Genomic DNA, 20,734 nt, shown 5'->3' on the forward strand with positions numbered 1-20,734 from the left:
AGACTGAGTGAGCTGAGGGGACTTTCTCAGTTTGTCATGTCTTTTGGAGCAGCAAAGGGTTTTATTGTTTAATATTATTTAGGTTTTATTGTTTAATAAACAGTTGTTTTCCACTTTTCTCCAAGGAGGTATTTTCTCCCAAACCAGTTGGGTGAGGGGCTGATTGAATCTGCTTTTCTAGAGGAGCCTCTTTGGGAGTTCTCTCCAAAATTTGCCCTGAACCAGGACAGAGTGGGATGTGAATTGATCACTTCAGGGTGTGAACAGAGAAAGCAGGTCCAGCCTCTGACCAAAAATACACGAGGAGGTGATGAAAGTCTGCAGGAGGGTAATTGGTGGTCTGAGCCACACTTCTGGCTGTCAGGGTGCAAGATTCCCATTCTTAGAACATGATTCAGTGAATCACCTCCTTTTACCCTCACACAGGCCACTTCTGTCTTGCCTAAGCTAGTACTTCACAGAATTCCCAGAATTCCCAGGATCCCTGGGTTGGGAGAGCCCTTCAAGGCCATGGAGTCCAGCCCAGCCCCTGGCACCCAGTGCCACATCCAGGCTAGTTAAACACACCCAGAGATGATGACTGCACCACCTCCCTGGGCAGCCATTCCAGAACTTTATCCCCCTTGCTGGAAAAGCTTTTTGCTGCTCTCCAAGCTGAATTTTCCTTGGCGCAGCTCAGGCTGTGTGCTCTGGCTGTGTCAGTGCTGCTGGAGCCAGAGCCCAAGGGCAGCTGGGCACAGGCACCTTTCAGGAGCTGTGAGAGTGCTGGGGGCACCCTGAGTCTCCTTTCCTGCAGGCTGAGCACCCCAGCTCCCTCAGGGTTCCCTCAAGTTTGTGTTCCCAGCCCCTCTCCAGCCTCTGGCTGTGCTCAAGGCCCTTCCCAAGCTGAGAGGCCAGAGCTGGGCACTGTGCCCTCACCTTCAATGCTCCTGGGTGATGTCTCCGAAGAAAAGGAGGCTTGAAGTGCACAGCAGTGTGGGGCTCAACTGATTACTAGCAGAGTTTTTCTCCTTACAGAACATTTATTTCTTAAGACCACCTTCTTGATTTTTCTCCATCATTTCCTTCATCTATTCAACTCTGTTGCAGGCACTCACTGTTGCAGAAAAAAAAAAAATTGTTTATCAAGAAAAAAAAAAAAGGTGTTTGTCAAGACAATGTAAATTCCTTGATGCACCACCAAGGTGCACTTTTATAAATGAAAGCAAAAGTAGACAATATGAACTAGGGAGGCCTGCACTTCAGGCAAGGTCTGTGATAAGTTTAAAGTGTTGTGCCCTTTATATTGCCATATATTTCATTTCAGCGCAAGCAAACCTATGGAATGTTAGTGATCATCCTGTAAAATGAGAACTTGAAATGAAAGCTGTGCCAGAGATCTGATATGCTGCATTTCACAGGTCAAAAAATTGTGCTATCCAAATCTTAAGTCGCCTCATCTTCAGAGTGAGAAAAAGAGAACATGTTCTTACCTAGGTGTCCTTAATTTTCTCAAAAACATGTCAGCTTTATTTTCCTTTAAAGGAATACTAATGTGTATGGCTTGCTTCACTTAAAAGACTGATTTTCCTGAGGGCCAAGAGGAGCACTGTGTTCCAGGCTTTTTGTCCTTTAGGTTATCATCTTCATGGCAATATGGATGGATGAACCTTCTACCAGCTGGGGCTCCCAGAGTTATTCCTAGATTTCTGAGAATAAATTAAATCACTTTTGGGGAGACAATGGCTAGTGGAAATAAGTCTGAGGTGAGGAGTTGTAGTTTCAGCAAACTGGAAGAGGACAATTTCAAACTGGATGATGATGGAGCCAGAACGACATGTTGGATCTGTGATTGTTTAAGTTGTACTTTTATCTTATTTTCCACCAGGGCAAACTTGTATTAGTTTATCAAAATTCTCTGAGTAATGCATCTGTCTTTCCCTCAGTAGCTCACAATTATTGAAAAACCCTTGCACTGGGAGGGTTTGAGTCACTCCTAACTAGTCCTGGCTCAGAACTAGACCAGAGTATAAATGGCAGTGGATAAGAGCAAGTGGCTCCAGGCTGTCTCAGGGAGGGATTGATGTCACCTCCTGCTTGGATTTGTTCTGGATTGTATATCCTACCATAAAAAAAATAAAAAGCTGAAAATACCATTAAAATCCCTGTGTTCATTTTATCCCTGTGATTTCCTTTAATATTTCTTTCTCTGAGCACTATTAACTCTGTTAATTCCCAGCTGTTGCCTGACGATCAAGAAACAAATGTTCATCCTCTTCTGGCCATGGCCCACAGGTATTAAAGGATAGTTCCACTAATGCTCCACACCAAGAATTCACTGCCACTTGACATATGGAGTAATTTACCCCTGTTGGCAAAAGGAATCAAAATCAGCACGTTCCTTTTACAGCCTAATCCTGCACGTGGTGTTGATGTGTAAACAGTGACACACCAGGGTTTTACTACCTGACATAAAACATGCATTAGCACTGGGGAAATGTGTCTGTGCATTGCAGGGAAGTTGGTTTTTTTTTTTTTTTTTTTGTTTTGGTTTTTTTTTTCTTCGGGAAAGAAGACTGCTTCTTTCACACAGAAATCTAGGTGAAATTAGATGAAATCACCTGGAAAAGCTGATAATACAGAGAGCAAAAGGAGATGGTGCATCTCTCTTTTGGAACCCTGAGAGTTGCAGATGTTCAAATTCAGAGTGCCGGTGCCAGCCCATGAATTTGATGGGTGCTCTCAGCATCCGCTGCAGTTTAGGGTTTTTATCCTGAGAGAAACAGGCCCCTCCAGAACACATCAAACTCAGACAATCGTAGACGTGGAAATCAGGTCAGATGAATCATGTCTTAAAAATGACCATATTTTTCTTAAATTGTAAGTGAGGAAAGAGTGACTAACACCTACAGAGATGATATTAGGTGGGATGAATTCTACCCCCAATTTCTCTGAAAATGAAGCTATTTTAGCTGATGAGACACAAGGTTGATGTTTGAGACAAAAGGGACAATTTGGGACTGTCTGAAAAATATTAAGCTCTTGGGAGTTCAAAAATAGAGAGAGTCACAGCATTGCTCTCTTGTGTGTGTATCTGTGTCTAGGTATTAAGATGTGTCCTCTGGATTTCTAGATTTGTACGCTTCAGCATGCTGTCTTGATGCTTGTTTTTTAATGAAAAATGCCCTTTTTTTAATTGTTAAAAAGAGATTTTTTTACTCACTTTGGGAGGGAGGAAAGACAGGTTCCAGAGCTGCACTGACCTGAGGACTTCTATTTATCCAGAATTCTTGCTGTGTCAGAGAACAAACCATCTGGGGCTGCTGAGGACCCTCAAATAGACCAGTGAAATTCATGGGCAACCACAACTCCTGCTCACTAATTGTGGCATGGATGTGAAAGTAATTTGGGGTTTTTAATTGTTCTAAGACAAAAATTTTATGATCAAGAAAATGCCATTTGTCTTCTGTGATGCAGCCTTTGCTCACAGAACAATAAGAGAAATCATCATTACACTGCTATTTAAATCTTTCCATGGCCTACAGCTGATGTTATTTATTGTTGCTGTCCTGTCTCCCCACCTGTGAGAACAATATCCTGGGACTGGAAACAGTGGCAGTGTGACAAAATGTTAAAATTTAGAATTATTTCTCTGTAATGGAGAATTACAAACTCTAGGACCTTACTTGTCTGAAAAAGGAACGGTAACTGATACAAATGACTACAGGAACTTGTATCTAATTTTCCTAACATTAAACACCAGGGGAACATCAAATAGCATTGCTGTCTGATTAGTTCAGAAAATAAAAAGACATATTTCTTATAGCAGGGTGAAGTACAGGTCTGATATATTTTGCCAAAAGACAAGGGGATGAAGGTTTCAAAAAGTGATAGAACATATTCTGGGAAGAAAACATAATTAAGGACTTATCATCTTGATAGCTGCTGATGACTCAGAGCTGCTTGATGTCAGGGTATTCTTGGTCTTCTTTACACATTTTCTGTTGGACATTGCTGGAGGCAGAACTTGGTGGAGCAGATCTCTGATCCCAGGCAGCTTCATGCTGCCCCATCTCATACAGCCTGGGCACTCTCAAGGAGCCTCCTTAAGCCACTGCATCCACCAAATGTTTTACGTTGATCTGAAGCAGCAGGAAAAATCCAAATTTCTCCAGGAAATTTGATGATTTGTGCAGTCTGGGTGAGTTGTTTGTTAACCAAATTCTAAATGTGTTATAAGCTTTAAGTCCACAGGACACAGAGAAGGAGAATATGTGAGGTTCCAACAAGGATTTAATACTGAGCATGTTTGAAGAACAAACACCCATTTTCCTGTGTATTTTACATCCTCTTTAAAAAGGGAAAGAAACACTTTTGGCACTGCTATCTACAAGGCACCACAGAGAGTCCAAATGTTCACAGTGTGCAGAGGGTCCCCAAAGTGAGGTATGTCAGGGTCCCCAAAGGGAGGTATATCAGGTTTCCCAAAGTAAGGTGTGTCAGGGTCCCCACTCACCAGCCCAGCCTATCTTTGTGTCTCCAGACTGTCCCACACAACGAAGCTGGTGACACCTGATGTCACCCTCCTGCAGCACAAAGCAGCTGCACCTTCATGGACATTGCAAGGGACTGCCTTGGTTTGGAAAGACAGGAGACTGCTAAGGAAGGCAGGAGCCTCCCCTGAAATGGAGAATGTAAACCCTCCCCACCCCTCCTAATTGCTAAAAATTTTAAATTAAGGGGCTCTCGGGCAAAAAAATATGGAAGCAGGAAATAACAGTTCTTTAAGAGTGAAGAAAAAATAAAAAGATAAAATAAACAATGCAGTACACTGGAACAACACTGACAGAATCAGAACCCAACCTGACACCCGGTGGGTGTTGGCAGCACTCCCATTGGAATTGTGGCTGAAGCCCTCCTGCAGTGTCAGGGGGGGCTCTGTTGGAGCAAGGGGGATCTGTAGAGATGGATGTATTCTTCCTCAGAAGATCCAGTAGAAGAAGATGCAACTGCTGTTCCTCTGGGAAATCCAGTGGAGAAGCTGTGCTGGTGTTCCAGAATCTCCAGATTATATCTGGGTAGGAACACTTGGCTCCTCCCTCTGGGATCACATCTCCCAATGGGATGTTGTAGTTCTTATCAGCCATGCAATGACACTCAATAGTTTGTTATCAGCAGATGTCCCCTCCCTAGGGAGGTGTGATTGCGGTCACTCAAAGAGAGAGATAAGGCAAACTGCCCACTTGACAAAAGACAGCTGCCATACAGATGGTAATGGAATACATCTTGCCTTGCAATATGGAACAGGGACTGGAACAGTTGTGTCCCTGTGCAGGAATATCTGTCTTGGGGTTGCCTGTTTGGCCATGAGCAAGCACTGGTAAGAGCCATTGGAGAGGTCAATTTAGTTTTGTTGGGGGAAGCTCTCAGTAATTTTCACAGCTGTGATCCGGATCAAGTGTGGAGCAGGACAAATGGAGAGTGGCACATCTCACTGTGACATCCTGACCCATGTGTCTGGGACCAGAAACACTGGATTTTTCTGATTGTGCCATAGGAGAGAGGTCAGGATAGTGCAGACAGGACCCTCTTTCATGGCACCATGGGCATGAGAAACCTCCCAGATATCACCTGCTGATCTGACACCATCTTCCTTCACTACCACAAGAACTTTCAGCCTGGGGGTTTAAACCCTCATGAGGCATTGACAAATTCAGCCCTCAGGGTGAAATCACAGACCAAGTCCGCACTCAGTTGCTGCAGAGATCATTTGGTTTTCAGCATGAAAAACAGCATGAAAAAAAATGTAGATGTTTCTGGCTTGTGATTTTTCTTTTCCCATTTCCAGCCTCTTCTCTCAAGAAAATGTTTACATTATTCCCATGTACGAGGAAAGCCCAGGGAGCAGAAATGTTTCTGACCAGGCAGCTAAGTGAAGTGTTGAAGGTCTGAGGAACAAAACTTTGTGGTCCAGCAGGTCAGCTAACAGCATCTCTCACAGAGAGACAAACTGAGGGGAATTCAACTTCTTTCATCTCTTTCTGACAGAAATGTGGTTGAGAGCACAGAGTGCCTGTCGGAGCACATATCTACTTCCAGCCCTCCCTGATAACATCTGGGACCACCAACAAGGTGGAACTGAGCTTAACACCAGGACAGGAGCCTCAGAGGTGCTGCCAAGCAGCCCTGCAGGTGTTCATAGTTGGGGGCAGAGAAGAACACATGCAATTTGGATTTCCTGCTGTGATTGCATCCCCTGAACACCACACCCATTCTCCACAACCCATGACTAAATAGCTCATGGACATGAAGAGAGCTGAGGTGTTTCAGAGCAAAAATATGATGCAGGAAGAAAATGAAGGTAGCAGAGTTTAGGCAAGAAACTTTTGGAGAATGAGGTTTATAGAGCACTGGACAGCAAATGGGGCTGACTGTGGAAGAGAGAATGTGAGGCAATGGCACCAAACTGCAAAGAATCAGACTTCCTTATTGAGAATAATTGTCCCTGAAGAGATCATTATTGTTATTTTATCTCACATTTACCTAGAAATTCAGGAACAAAGAACCCATGGGATGATTTTTCTTACAGTATTTTCTTTTCCTACCTACAGGATACCACTTCATCCATTGCAATAAAAACTTTTCAACCTTTCCCTTTCTTGATGTACCAGACAATGGCCATGTTTTGGTTTCAAAACATGTGCTAGAAAGTGCTCCAAGTGTGTTTGGAGTCCTCTGTCCTCAACAGGTGAGACGTGACAACCTTGCCAGCGTGCCTGGCAGCCTGATGGAAGGCACATCAACCAACCTAACACTGAGTCTGGTGCCTTTCATTCCACTGCTTCCAGGAAAGGTTCCCAGCTCAGGCTCCCTGGAATCACCATCCCCACAGGCAGGGGGGCTCTGCAGAGGGCAAAACCACAGCTGAAGCAGAGCAGAAGCTGGAGATGTGGTGCAAGAGGGTCACTAAGGAGGAGGAGACAATTTGTGACGATGAGACTCCATGAACTCAGTGGAGAGGGGCAGATAAAACTGCAGAGTGATGCAAAACAGTTTTGGGAACTAATTAGCCTTCCAGTACCTAAAGGAGGCTTGCAAGAAGGAAGGAAAAGGACTTTTCACAGCTGCATGGGGTGACTGGACAAAAGGGAATGGTTTTAACTGAAGAAGAGTAGATTTAGATCAGATACGAGGAAGAAGTTCTTTGCTAAGAGGGTGGTGAGGCCCTGGCACAGGGTGCCCAGAGAAGCTGTGGCTGCCACACCCCTGGATGTGTTCAAGGCCAGGTTGGATGGGGCTTGGAGCAACTTGGGATAGTGGAAGGTGTCCCTGCCATGGAATGAGATGATTTTTAAAGTCCCTTCCAACCCAAGCTATTTGTGTGATTCTGTACATTAGCGCCCCTTTGACCACAGAGTGATCTACAGGTGATTGTGCTTGTTTAGCCTGTCCTGGTCATCTGGGAGAAGTTAGGCAGCAGCAGCCAAGGTTGAAACCTGGGTAGTGCAACCCTTCCTCCTCTCACACTAATTAGCAGGGCTTTTAGTGTGGGACAAGCTGTTTAATTACTATTGGAATGATGCTGCTTCCACTCCTGGGCCATGGTCCTTCTCCTGTCCAACTAGAAGGATCCAAAATTCACCCCTGTCAAGCTCTGGTTGAGCAATATTAACACAGCATCTGCCAGGCTGTTTTGAATAACTGCTAAACATCTACGCTGCTTTAAGAGGGAAGAAAAGGCTTTTCAAGTGCTGCATACATTACCCATAGCAGTGGGGAAGGATGTTAATAATTCATTCATGCTCTCAAACTCTGGAGTGTGCTAGATCTTTCAACTCACAACAATAGACATCACCCTGCAGGCTGTCATGTCCCCCTTTTAACAAAGGGAAAGAAAAGAGAGGCAATAAAAAGGAGGAAGATTTCCTGGGTGGAAAATCTGAAGCCTGATGAAGAATTAAAGCCTGTTAAACATCTACTTGAGCCAGCCATTGAGCAATAAAGCCTATTTGCAACCAGTTGCTGGAAGAAAGAGCTGCATGTGCAGGAAAAAGCATTTGTTGGGGCGATGCTGGCATTGCTTTCCTTGGCTATGGAATACATCAACCCCCTGGGGTGCCTGTTCAGCAAGTTTTCCTTATTCAAACCAGAGCAGAGAGAGAAGAGGAAGGAGTCACCCTGAGAGAACATATGTGTGGAATTATTTTCGTGTGACTGGACCATCCCCTGAGTACCTGATTTGCCTTCAGCTATTACTGTACCCCCACAGGATGTTCCCAGGGCATGTGATAGAATCCCATATGTGTATTTCCAGCTCCAACAGAAATAAAGGCAACCAGAAGTGACAAGAGGACTTGTTTAGGATGAAGTAGGTAGGAAAGCAGCCACTGCTGAAGGTACAGCCAGGACTTCTGGGCTGGTGACCATTAAATGTGGCCGCCTGCAGAAACAATCATCATGCCCATGACAAGGGGAGAAGCCACCCATTTATTTAGGATTCCTCCTGGGTCTGTATTCCTGCTTTCATCCCCTCCTTCTGCTTCCCTGAGTGGGAAAGCCTCTCCTGTCTTGCTCCTTCACTTCCAAGGAAGTAAAAGTCTTGCCTGTCACATTGAGAAGACCCACACCAGTCTGAGAATAAAGGAGTGTCCTAGTCATAAGGGAATTGCATTTTAAAAGAGAAAAATTGAGATCCTTTATGCGGTGGGCACTAAACTACAGCCAAAAGTAACAGGAATGTCCTTCCAGTAAAGAGTGGATCATGTGAATGAGCAAGAGGTGACAAAATCAAAATGTTTCCTTCCTGGGGAGGCAGAAGATAAATAAATATCATTTAATCCTTCTGAAATCCAACCAGCCTTCTTATTTCTGTAGCTATGTCAACAGTTTTGAGCCATTTACAATTCCTCATGTGGCTCCCCTTATTCTGATTCAGAATTATCCCAAACTGGTTGACAAATGGAGAAGAGGGCTCAAGTCCCACCACATCTAATGTCGTGATGAAAACTCTGGTTTTCAGACATAGGCTGGCCCATTGAATTCAGTATTTTTCTCCCCAGAGTTCACTTACTGCTATTTTCCATGGAAAACTCCCTATGGACATTTTAGTGTACTTGGGAGAAGAAAAGCAATACTTTAATTCTTCCCTTGCACAAGTTTGCACATCAACCACAGAACAGTTTTCCTACATGTCAGGACGGGTTCCCTCAAAGCAGAATTTCAATTTGAATTGACTTTTTGAGCAGAATCTTTGAGCATTGCTGCATGAAAGAGCAAATTGGAGATTCCAGGCTTGCTTCACCCAGTTGCATTCTAAGCTCAATGCAGGCAGACACTGCTGGAAGGAGATATTGAACTTTGTCAGCCAGCTCCACCAAACCCCCCAAAAAAATCCAGGGCAAAGATCTTCTGAGGTAGAGGCAATCCCTGTGCCTCTCTGAGCCCAAAGCAGAGCCACTTCATCTCCTGAGGACATTCTAGGGACCAAGTGTTGTAGCCAGTGAGAGGAGCTGAGCTGCCCTTTCACTGCCCTCAGCTGTGGGGGCTTATTCAAGGCTTTTCACAGCTCATCCTCATCCCCCAGCTAGGGCATGGAGATCACAGAACCTGGGTGAGCCCTTGTGTTGGAGCTCAGCACATCCCTCCAGGTGTCCAGAGTTGCCAAGGACCCTGTTGGGGGGCTCAGAGACCCTGGCACACAGCCCAGAGCACCTGGGGAATTGATTGTGACCCTTGGAGCAAGTAGCCAACTTTGTATGAGGACATGAAAGACACACAGGTTTGAATGGTGAAATAACAAAATGATCACAGGGTGAAAATGTAGATTTTAGGATTTTTGGTATAGGGGTTATGGGGACAAGATGGAGGAACTTGGGCGTGTCTAGCTTTTCTTCTTCTTCTTCTTCTCCTTCTTCTTCTTCTTCTTCTCGTTCTCCATCTCCTTCTTTTTCTTCTTCTCCTTCTCCATTTTCTGCAGTGATGTTGGCACTTTGGGATTGGTTTAGAGTAGAGGTGCACTGTTTAACATAGGTGATAGGCATTGGGAATTAAGTGTAAATATGTTATATGTAGTTTGTGGTATCAAAAGACAGCACTGCCTTGGGAGTTGCCAGAGTGCCTGTGGCTGCCCTGCTGAGCAGATCTCGGCTGGGCAGAAAGAAAATTTTATAGATAAGAATTAATAAACAATCTCAAGACCGAAAAGTGAAGAGCCCAGACTCGTTCTTCAGTTGCACAGGCCGAAGCAGAGACATCCTGCACATCTCGGGGCAGCAATGAACAACACTAACCAGAGACCTTGGAGGAGAGAGACAGGCACTGCCTTGGTCCCTCCATTCACCCCTCTCCTCCCTGTCACCCTTGGCAGAAGTGCCAGGAGGATGTGACAGGATTGCAAAATCTTGGCACAGAGCTCCTGGTTTCTTTTTTCCTTCCCTCTGCAGGGACGTGGAGCCAAGAAAGTGTCAGCTCCATAACTCTGCCCCAGCAGAGCCCTGCAAACTCCCTCAGCCAAAGCAGCTGAATAGGAAATGGGATGGAGCTGGAAACTTGTCCTTGTCAGCTGGGTTCTCCATCCAACAACTCATAAAAAACCCTACATGAAAGCAGCCAGCACCATTACAGCTCACTCCTATCTGAGAAATGGCATTTAATCCCCACACTGTTTATTTAACTCTACACGACAGTTGTGTAATGTCATGCTGTTCTGTCCTGATCTTATTCCACAGGGAAGCTTTTCAGCTCAGGAAATTCATGGATCAAACTGCCAGGTCTTGGTGTTTTGCAGAGCTCTACCATGTAAACAATTATTCTATAAAAGAAATCCCTCTAACCCATGAATTTTGACACCAAAGTAAAATAAAATAAAAGTGCAAGTTTAGTTTTATTTTCATTTTAGATGCATTTGTGATGAAACACTTGAATTCATCCCAACCACACAGGAACAAACCTAAGTTCCCAGGCTTACTGGTTTTGGGGTTTTTTACCTGTCATCATTTTTAAGGATGTTTTAGAACTGTTGAACCCTTAGGCTGTGCTTTTCTTTCCCATGATTACACCTGCATGACTGGGTTTCCTATTGAATTCACTCAGCTGAAACCAAGGGGGGCAGCACATCTAAGAACAAGATTTGGTCTCATGCTCCTCAAGCAGGAGCTTTATAATTAACTCTTCAAAACCTGCTCACCTTCCAAAGCTGAAACCATGCAGAAGGGAGGTGTCTTGAATAAAATAAATTTCCCCCATGGCTGGGAAACAATAAGGAGCAAAGAAATTTGTTTTACATAGTGGAATGCAACAGTTTTTTTTTTTGTGTGTGTGTATGTGTGTTTACCCTAAGAAAAATAATGGAAACATAGAATGATTTGGGTTGGAAATTACTTTAAAATCCATCCAGTTTCACCCCCTGCCATGGCAGGGACACGTCCCACCATCCCAGGTCGCTCCAAGCCCTATCCAACCTGGCCTTGAACACTTCCAGGGATGGGGCAGCCACAGCTTCTCTGTCACCCTGTGCCAGGGCCTCACCACCCTCACAGGAAGAATTTCTTCCTAATTTCTAATCTAAATATCTCCTCTTTTACTTCCCTCTGTATCTCTCCAGGTGAAAATTCATTCTCTGTATTATTCATAAGCACTGAAAGGAGGCAGAAAATGAATATATATCGTAGATTTAATAAGATGTAAAAGGCATTTTCACTGGCCTAGTATTTTTGGACATCATGTTATTTTCTTACTTCCAACCAGTGCTGAGAATAATATGCCAAATGGTCACCATCAAGGCACTCACCCTAAACCCTGATCTGAGCTTAGGCAAGCCGGGAACTTCATGCAAGAGTTCTCACAGTCAGAAATGAACACACAGAACACTCAGTTTCCATTTAATTGTGTTGCAAATAAATAATCACAAATCTCAGGGCTGAGGGGCAGTGATGCTGTGAACTACCTGGTGAATTCTGTTGAAGTGGCTCTTGAAAATATGACTTGTTTTTTCCAGTGGTGGAGGTGCCAAAACTGCCTTGGGTAGGTGATTTCTGTGCTTTATCAGTCTCCTGATGGAAACTGCTGCCCATTGCCTTGGGATAAAACCTTCTGGACAGCTCGAGCTGCTGGTGCTGGCTCCAAACCCACCCTTATTGTGTCTGCTGTGGTCTCAGAATCTCTGCTGGTCAGAGTGACTCTGAGATATGTACAAGTCTCTTTTCCCAGCCCAGCAGTCAAAGAAGGAGTCAGGATTTTTCTGTTCTTGTTCTCAAGGTTGTTTTTTATTTATCTATAAAATTCTTTCTCTGGCCTGCTGAGATCTGTTCAGCAGGTCAGACAGAGGCACTCTGACCACCTGTGGGGTGGTGTTATCTTTTTATACTAAAAACTATGTGTACAATATTTACCATAACTTCCCAATACCTATCACCTATGTTAGACAGTGAGCTTCTGCCTTAAACCAATCCAAAAGTGCCAACATCACCCAGAAGATGGAGGCTCGGTAGAAGAAGGAAGAAGGACAGGGCACATCCAAATTACTCCATCCTGGGACCCCAGGCCTCCATTCTAAAAACCTCAAAAATCTATTTTTCACCCCATGACAAACTATTATTCTACGTAAACTCTCTTGACTTGCAATTATTCATATAAAGGTTGGTAATTGTTTTTCCACGGGTCATAATCAAAGTCACAGGGTTCTTGGGCTCTGTGCCAAGGTCTCTGAGCCCCCTGGCAGGGGCTTGAGCCATCCAGGACAGCCAGAGGGATGTCCTGGGTTCTGTCACTGTGACAGCACAATCCAGAGCAGCCTTTCCTCCACTCCCATCTCTTTTCCCCCACTGCACACATGGAGCAACAAATGGCATCTAAACACACGGGGAGCAGCGGGCACAACAAGCAGATGGTGGCAGAACAAGGGCCCGGATCCATTAGCAGAAATCTGGATCAACTCGAGGATGAATCAGCGACACAAATCAGGGGTAAATACACAACAGACACTGCACGCCAGCCTTTCCCCCGGGAGCTGGACGTGCTGGGAGAGAGATGCAGGGCTCTGGCATCCTCGCCTCTGTCTTTTTGAGGATGTACACAGGAGGGCAGCAGACATTTACTCAGCGTTTGGCACTGCATTCCCTTCCCTGACACAAATCTGGGATGGTGTGAGCTGTCCGTCAGCACGAGGGGATGGATGGATGGCGGTGAAAAAAACCCATAAAAAAACCCCAAAGTTGCTGTAATTAGACACAGCACACATTTCACTGTTGGGACAAAGACAAAGGTCTTGGTAATTTTTTCCTGCTGTTGGGCTAAATTCACCCCCCACCAAATTATCTCAGGATATTCTTTTCTTCTCTCTAGTTCATTTTATTGAGTGTTTGCTTTTTTTTTTTTTTTTTTTTTTTTGGTGTAAGTTACTGCTGTGGTTTTCATTCTCCAGGAAAAACACATTTCTATTTTTTCCATTGAGATGCTGACACAGGAATCTCAAACATCTCTCTCCCCTTGTTTCTTGAGGGACAAAGTACTGGGGATGGGGGAACAGGAGAGGGTGTAAGAAACACCCTCTAATTCCAGCTAATGAAGCTTGTCAGTGAATATGAAAATCATTATTTAGGTTTGGAAAACAGAAGCCTGAAACAGAGTGTTTCTCAGCAACGTTTCTATTTTTTGTGAGTGGATATAATTAAAGTAATTGTCTTTAGCCTGCAAAAATACTCATTGCCTTCTTCCTGCTCCCAGCCCAGCTCCATTCATTCCTTTGAATTTGGCTTCTTGGTAACTTTGTCCATGATCCAGCACAAACAATTCTGCACACTGACGTTGATGCCAGCTCAGATTGAAGCCTTTCAGGCAGAGCAGTGTATTTTGCCTAAGTATTTGCTCAGGCTGATCCTAATTAAAGTACTAATTGCCATGTGCTTGAGTTCTCTTCAGCTGCCTGAAAGGAGTTGAGGACAGCTGTCCAAGATGAGCTGAGCTCCCCTCCACATTCTCAGTGACTGTAAGAGGTGTCAGTGATGCCTCAACCTTCCCATTTCACAGAATCATAGAATCATTGAGGCTGGAAAAGGAATCCAATCTCCTTGAGTCCAACCATTCCCCCAGCACTGCCAAACCCACCACAAGACCATATCTCTAAGCACCACATCTGCATGGCTTGTTCAAATCCCTCCAGGGATGGTGACTCCACCATCTTTCCTATATTCATGATGATACTTCCCTGAACAGCCAGTTCCAATGCTTGGAAACCCTTTCTGTGAAGAATTTTTCCTTAATATTCCATCTTAGCCTCCTTGGCATGACTTGAGGCCTTTTCCTATTATCCTAACTTTCTCTCTGGGAGCAGATCCTGACCCCACCTGGCTGACCCCTCCTGTCAGGAGTTGTGCAAGGACACAAGGTTCCTCCTGAGCCTCCTTTGGTCCAAGCTGAGCCCCTTCCCAGCTCCATCAGCTCCTCCTGATACTCCAGATCCTTCAGCAATCTAAAGGTAGGATGAATTCTGAGGGAAACCCCCCACATTTTCTTTCAATTTAACTTTATTTATGAGTCTGTAGGTGCATATCTGGTGTGCAAAGCACACCTATACACCAAAGGGACAGTGATCTCTTGGTTAGTTTGCACTGCCCTCTGAAAATAACTGTTTTCTCCAGCAGTAGAGAGGGATTTTCAGAAATAATGTCCTCAGGTGAGTGCTTAAAATTCCATAGGGTGCTTTGTGCCCAAAAGCCAAATTTTACAAGATTTTTGAGCACTGAAATTAATGAGATTTAGGAACTATGTGCTTGAAAAGAAAAACCCAACAGAGTTGACCCTTGCCCACAATCCTGTTGGCAAGTGTATGACAGGAGCTGAACACAGATCTGTGAACTGGTGTAATCAACTAAGAATCATCATTCCTGCTGTGAGATTTCACAGCCTGACACACACAGAGCAATCCCAGCACAAACAACATCAAAAGTCATGGTGGGAAAGTGACTGAAGTGTTTGAAACAGCAACACTGCCTGTTGCTGTAATCTCCACTATGATCATGTCTCTGGGGACTGGGATTATGAGAGATGCTCTGTGGAATGAGGCTGGTTTGTGTCACGGGACTCCACTAAGACAAAACACACAGCAAAGAAAAGCCTGACCAAGCAAAAACCCAGACATTGTCCAGCTGTGGTTTCAAGGCAGTAAATACGATTGGGGATTTTGCTTTATCTCCAAGTTTTATCCTCCCTTCTGCCACGGAATTGCAGCCCAAGCCATGAATGCTGATTTGAGGACTTCGCCTCCTGAAACAGAAATGTGGATGTTGGGTGTGCCAGCAGTATGGGAACTGTCTCAATGTGTTGAAATAAAATCCCTGGCATGGTTTGCTCTGGTGGCTGTACTGGGAATACAATGTTAATTGCTGGACCAGGCTTTGGGCAGCTAATGAATAAAGAATCTCAGTGGATTGGGGTCTTAATTACCTGATTTCCTTTAACCTGATTTCCTCTAACCCAGCAGGTCAGTGGGACTAATCCCAGAACAAGACACTATGCCGTGTGATGTCTTCAAACAGGTCCAAAGGTTTCCAGAGATGAGGAAAGAAGTGGGGAAAGGTGCTTGTCTCAGTGGAAATTAGACACTTCTGCCTAATATGATGACATAGAAATAAAATTTTGTTAGCTACTTACCAACCTGAAGACCCAAATATACACCAGATCTTGTTCCTTCCAAATATTTCCATGTCCAGGCTTCTGTTCATGCTCACAGTCAAGCTAAAAAAGCAGCAAGCACAACAATTTCTCATTTCTCTCAGCTGGAAATTAAAACAAAACAAAACAAACAAACAAACAAAACCACAAATAAATCAAATTTAAAAAAATAAAACAAACCAAAAAACCTCAAACAAAAACAAAAAACCCAAAACTAAAACCAACCAAAAAACCCAAACAAAACCCCACAAACAAACAAAAAACCAAACCAAACCTAACAAAGAAAACCCAACCAAAAAACCAAAACCAGCAAAACCAAAAACTTCATAGACCCATTGAATCATTAATGTTGGAAAAGACCTCCAAGAGGAAGTCAAACCTTCATCCTTCATCATCAAGTCCAAACCTTATAAACTGAGAACACAATTCAGCATACAGAGGGAAGGCTTATATCTGAAATAATAAACACACAGGAACTTCAAAGTTTTATCAGCTTCTTCTCCCTAATGCTTGTCATTCTTTACACCTTTGGTGTCACCAGTCCAGAAGCTGAGGTTTGCACTAGGCGCAAATTCTTTTATTTCCATAACTCTGCTCACTTTTCCCCCCATTTTTCCCATTTTGGTTACACTCTACACCAGGTTTATCCAGACAAGCTTCTTGTCCTGCTTTTCTCTTATCCTTTATGGAGTAGCATTGGGTGCCACTCAGTGGTGAAAATCAGGTTAGAATGGGGTCCCTGAACCAATGGACAAAATCCTTGCTGGGCTCTGTGATGAGGATTATCTGATGAGGATAATGAATTCTCACATCTGGAGACGACACCTCTCTCCTCAACCTGTGCTATTATCACAGCAGGATGGTCAAAGGACAAGATGAATTATTCCAATAACTCCAATTAAGTGAAATATAATTCTAAAATAGCCCTTTTTCTAAGTTAAGGTACTTTTATAGTTCTTTTTGATTTTCTGTGCTTTATCTCATACTCTGGGGTCCTTGTGCGGTGTGTTCAGGTCTTGTTTCATTAAGAGAAAAAGGAAAATAAATGAAAGACAATTAGCAGATTATTTATGAAAACTTTCAAGCCAAAAATTTGTTGGAAACAACAATTTGCAAGCTAAGTTTTAGATTCATTTCACTTTCTTTAGTGGATTTCAGTCTATACTACCTCTATCTTAGTAGCCCCAGACAGAGGGAAAACACACACTTCTCCAGAGACTGATGTCTGAGATGATTTATCTTTAATTTAATGTCTCACTGGGCCATAAACTGAGCACATCTTGTGCTTGGAATGACACATATGCTTAAATGATTAGGATCTACAATTATTAGCAGTAAAAGCTGATATTCCTTGGGTTATCATGACAAGCAAAGCTGTGTTTATGTCGGGGAACTTGAGTCAAGCTTCACTTCAGAAATCTGTACCCACGCATCCACAAACTGCTCCTGGAAGATCTTTACCTTGCCTGTTCTTAAAAATTCCAGTAATGGAGAATCCAGCACATGTGGGTGACTTAATTCTACGCCTACAATAATTTTGTGGTGAATTACTCCTCTGAATAGAGTATGTCAGTGCCTTCCCCTTTAAACAATATTTCTAAAGTTTTAAACTAATGTTTCCCCCATCTTTAAAGCCCATAATAAATATTTTGCCCACCTTGTTTGACTTCCTGACAGCAGCTGTCCCCTCTGTTCCTGTATTTGACATCCAAGCACAGTACATAGTACATGCATTTCATAAGGACAACCAACCTTTAATAAACTCACCTTAAAGTGAAATCCAATCAAGATTCTGATTTATGTGTTGATTACTTGTTTGGGTTTTTTTTTTTTTTACAAACAGAGAAAATTTGAAGAGTGAATGTAAAATTAGGAAGTGAATTTTTTTCCCCCAGAATAATGTAAACAATACTGTTAACTCTGTTGCTCCCAACCACTGATCTGCTGCTCTGACCTTGTAATCAGAGAAGACTCTGAGCCCTGCATTTGTCTTTGAAGGCTGCTAATAATTAAATCCCATTGTTTCACTGAAACAGAACATGACTCTCACAATTTGTAACCAGAAGCAGTGTAGCTGCACTGAACAATGTTGGATAAACATGCCCTTCAAAGATCAAAGGATGTAGGGCTATGTCAATTAAAAAGAAGAAGAAAAAAATCAGCATAGCTAAACTGCCGTTCCTCAGCAGCTTGGTGCGGGTGCAGATCTGAGGCTGCTCTGCTTTCATTTCCCAGTCTCAAGGGTATCCTCATTCCCCCCAGTGCCGGGGGAAGCTGGCACACCCAGATGTGAGCTGAGAGTCTGTGGGCAGAGGCAGAGAGTGCCCCCCTCATCCCTAATTACACGTTCAAAGGATTCGTGCTCTCTCCAAGCAGCACATCTTTGCGGCATTAAATAAAAATGGGCCTCAAAGAGAGCACAAACACACACACAATGTGTTCAACAAGGCAGTGGGCAGGAGGATAACAGGGGGATGTGCATTTGGAGTGATGCTGTTGGCTTTTGATTCTTCCCTGTGAGAACCCTTCCCTTCTCCCTGGATTTCTGTGACAGTGTTCACAGGAGTCCGAGGATGAGGGAAGAGTTGAGAATGTTGACTCCATGTTTCAGAAGGCTTGACTTATTATTTTATGATATATATTATATTAAAACTATACTAAAAGAATAGAAGAAAGGATTTCATCAGAAGGCTAGCTAAGAATAGAAAATGAAAGAATGATAACAAAGGCTCGTGGCTCAGACTCTCTGTCCGAGCCGGCTGACTGTGATTGGTCATTAATTAGAAACAACCACATGAGACCAATCACAGATGCACCTGTTGCATTCCACAGCAGCAGATAATCAGTGTTTACATTTTGTTCCTGAGGCCTCTCAGCTTCTCAAGAGGAAAAATCCTAAAAAAAAAGATTTTTCATAAAAGATGTCTGTGACAGATTTCCATCAGAGTTCACCCTCTATGCCAAACACAGACTCACTTTGATGCCACTTTAACTCCAACAGGAGACAGGAGAAACCATGGCTGCTGAAGGAGTTTTCCCCTTCCCAGGAATGCCCATGTGATTTATGGCCAACAAAGCCTCTTTAATTAACAGGACTCTCACTGGCTGTTTCCTGGTGGCCCAGAAAAGAGGAAAAACTCGCAGTAAATGAGTCCCAGCCATGCCTTGGCTCTGTCTGCTCTGTATTTCACAGCTTTTCATCTCTGTGTTGAACAGTTTCCAGGGACACGGCAACTCCCTTGCTGAAATGTCTCTACTTGTGCAGGGATCCCACTCTCCATGGCCTGATCCCTCTGGTGGGTGTTGTGGGGTCCAGTCCATCCCTATATCCATATATCTATCCATATATCCATGTATCCATAAACTTCTCAAGTGTCTCTTGCCAAGACCAAAGAATTTCTTCCCTGTGAGGGTGTAAAGCCTAGGCACAGGGTGCCCAGAGAAGCTGTGGCTGCCCCTGGATCCCTGGAAGTGTCCAAGGCCAGGCTGGATGGGACTTGGAGCAACCTGGGATGGTGGAAGCTGTCCCTGCCCATGGCAGGGAAGGGCACTGGATGATTTTCACGGTTCTTTCCATTCAAAGACGTTCTATGATTGTTCCAGTGCATGTTTGTGGATATGATTCCCCATATTCTAAATGGAAAAAAATCATTTTGGTTTGTTTTCATTTTAGAGGAAGGGCAGTTGAGGAGGATGCAAACCAGAAAGGGTAAAATTATGCTGGAATCTTGCAGGAGAGCTGTCTCATGGATACCGCTGTGCTTTCTGCTGAAGATTGTGTAATCTCAGCTTCAGAGGGGATGAATAAGCTTCAGCTTTGGTTCTTGGCTCCGTTTTTTTTTTTTCTTAATCAGAGTTTATTATTAGGCTAATGCAATATGAAAGCATTGTATAAAAGCACATATTCAAATTCTTCAAATGCTCCCTTTCTACTGCAAATGGAAAAGGCACTTTTATTCTGAGAATGAGGGCATTTGTTCCTTTTACCTCTTGTACTTCTGGACTCCAATGCTTCTATTATGTGTGTCTGGACTTGGATTTATGAGTTCAACAAGGAGAATGCAAAATATGTAATGTTGAACCTATGTGCAAGGGAGTTCTCTAACCCAGGCTCCTGCTTAAGAATTACAGGTATTGTTTGTTTGCTGCACTTCTTGGGAAAGCAGAGTTATTCTATCCTGCTCCTTGTTTTTACTCCATTTTTATTTCCCAGTTCTAGACAATGCAATTCCACCTCAGTGAATATTTTACAGTTTCCTTGAAATAAATCACTCTCTCCACCTTCCTGTCTGCTAAAGACAAAACCTTATTGTAATGACTTAAATTCCAGTATCAGCTAATCTGAGGAAAGAACCTGGCCCATAAAGTTTGACAAATGATGATCATATTAAAAAATAAAATGTACACATTGTGTCTAAACACAATTGACCTCATTTCTCTCAGCTGTCCTGGTGTTCAGCTGCTTGGAAAGTTTCCTCCGGGGAAAACCTTTATTAAATGATTTGTGTGTCTTTTACATTTTGTTCCAAATTATCTGGCTCCCTCGTTTTATTTCTTCTTCAGGCTGGCTGCTTGCTACAGCTAATTTGGTTGTCCTTGCTGGGACTACCATAAATACTCCTTCCCAGTAGTACTTTGCAAGCTGAATTAGCCAAGTGATCTTGGCTACAGCATCCAAGAAAATACTCAGTGAGATTAAACGCTGCTGGAATTTTACGGTTGGAGACACTGTTTTAAAGTCATCCATAAAGGCGCATGGGCAAAAAAAATGCTGACATAGCCAAAAAAACATTTCCTGGATGCTAAAATTGTGACCTTCAGGATTGTGCTTGGAGGGAGAGCTGCTCGCTCGCTTCTCTCCCTGCAGTGACTGTATTAAAGAACAACCCCTCTGTGGAACTGGTGACAAGGAGCCCTTCATAAAAATACATGAAATATCAGATTGGGAACAAGGAGGTAAAGCCTGGCCTGCAAATTGAAAGAGCACTGAAGCCTGCAGGAGTCTCTGACCAACAATGTGTGCATTTTGTTTTTTGGGTGTTCTGGGTCTGCCTGTAAAGCAGAGGAGGTGACATCTAACCTGGTG

General features: G+C 43.5%; 1 long non-coding RNA gene across 3 annotated transcripts in view; it reads right to left on the reverse strand.

Annotated features, from left to right (window-relative positions):
- LOC113460186 (uncharacterized) overlaps positions 1-18,763 on the reverse strand; it is a 34,013-nt gene extending 15,250 nt beyond the window's left edge. For 2 of the 3 annotated variants that reach the window (XR_012579883.1, XR_012579882.1), the window contains exons 1-2: positions 18,625-18,763; positions 15,628-15,711 (exon numbers count right to left, since the gene is read on the reverse strand). This is a non-coding gene — a long non-coding RNA (uncharacterized LOC113460186). Of the gene's footprint in view, positions 1-2,685; positions 4,122-15,627; positions 15,712-18,624 lie in introns of those variants that run through there. The other variant, XR_003381943.2, reaches the window with a different exon arrangement.
- Between the last annotated feature and the right edge of the window lie 1,971 nt (positions 18,764-20,734).

This window comes from Zonotrichia albicollis, chromosome 4 (genome assembly GCF_047830755.1).
Source record: "Zonotrichia albicollis isolate bZonAlb1 chromosome 4, bZonAlb1.hap1, whole genome shotgun sequence".
Taxonomy (NCBI): Eukaryota; Metazoa; Chordata; class Aves; order Passeriformes; family Passerellidae; genus Zonotrichia; species Zonotrichia albicollis.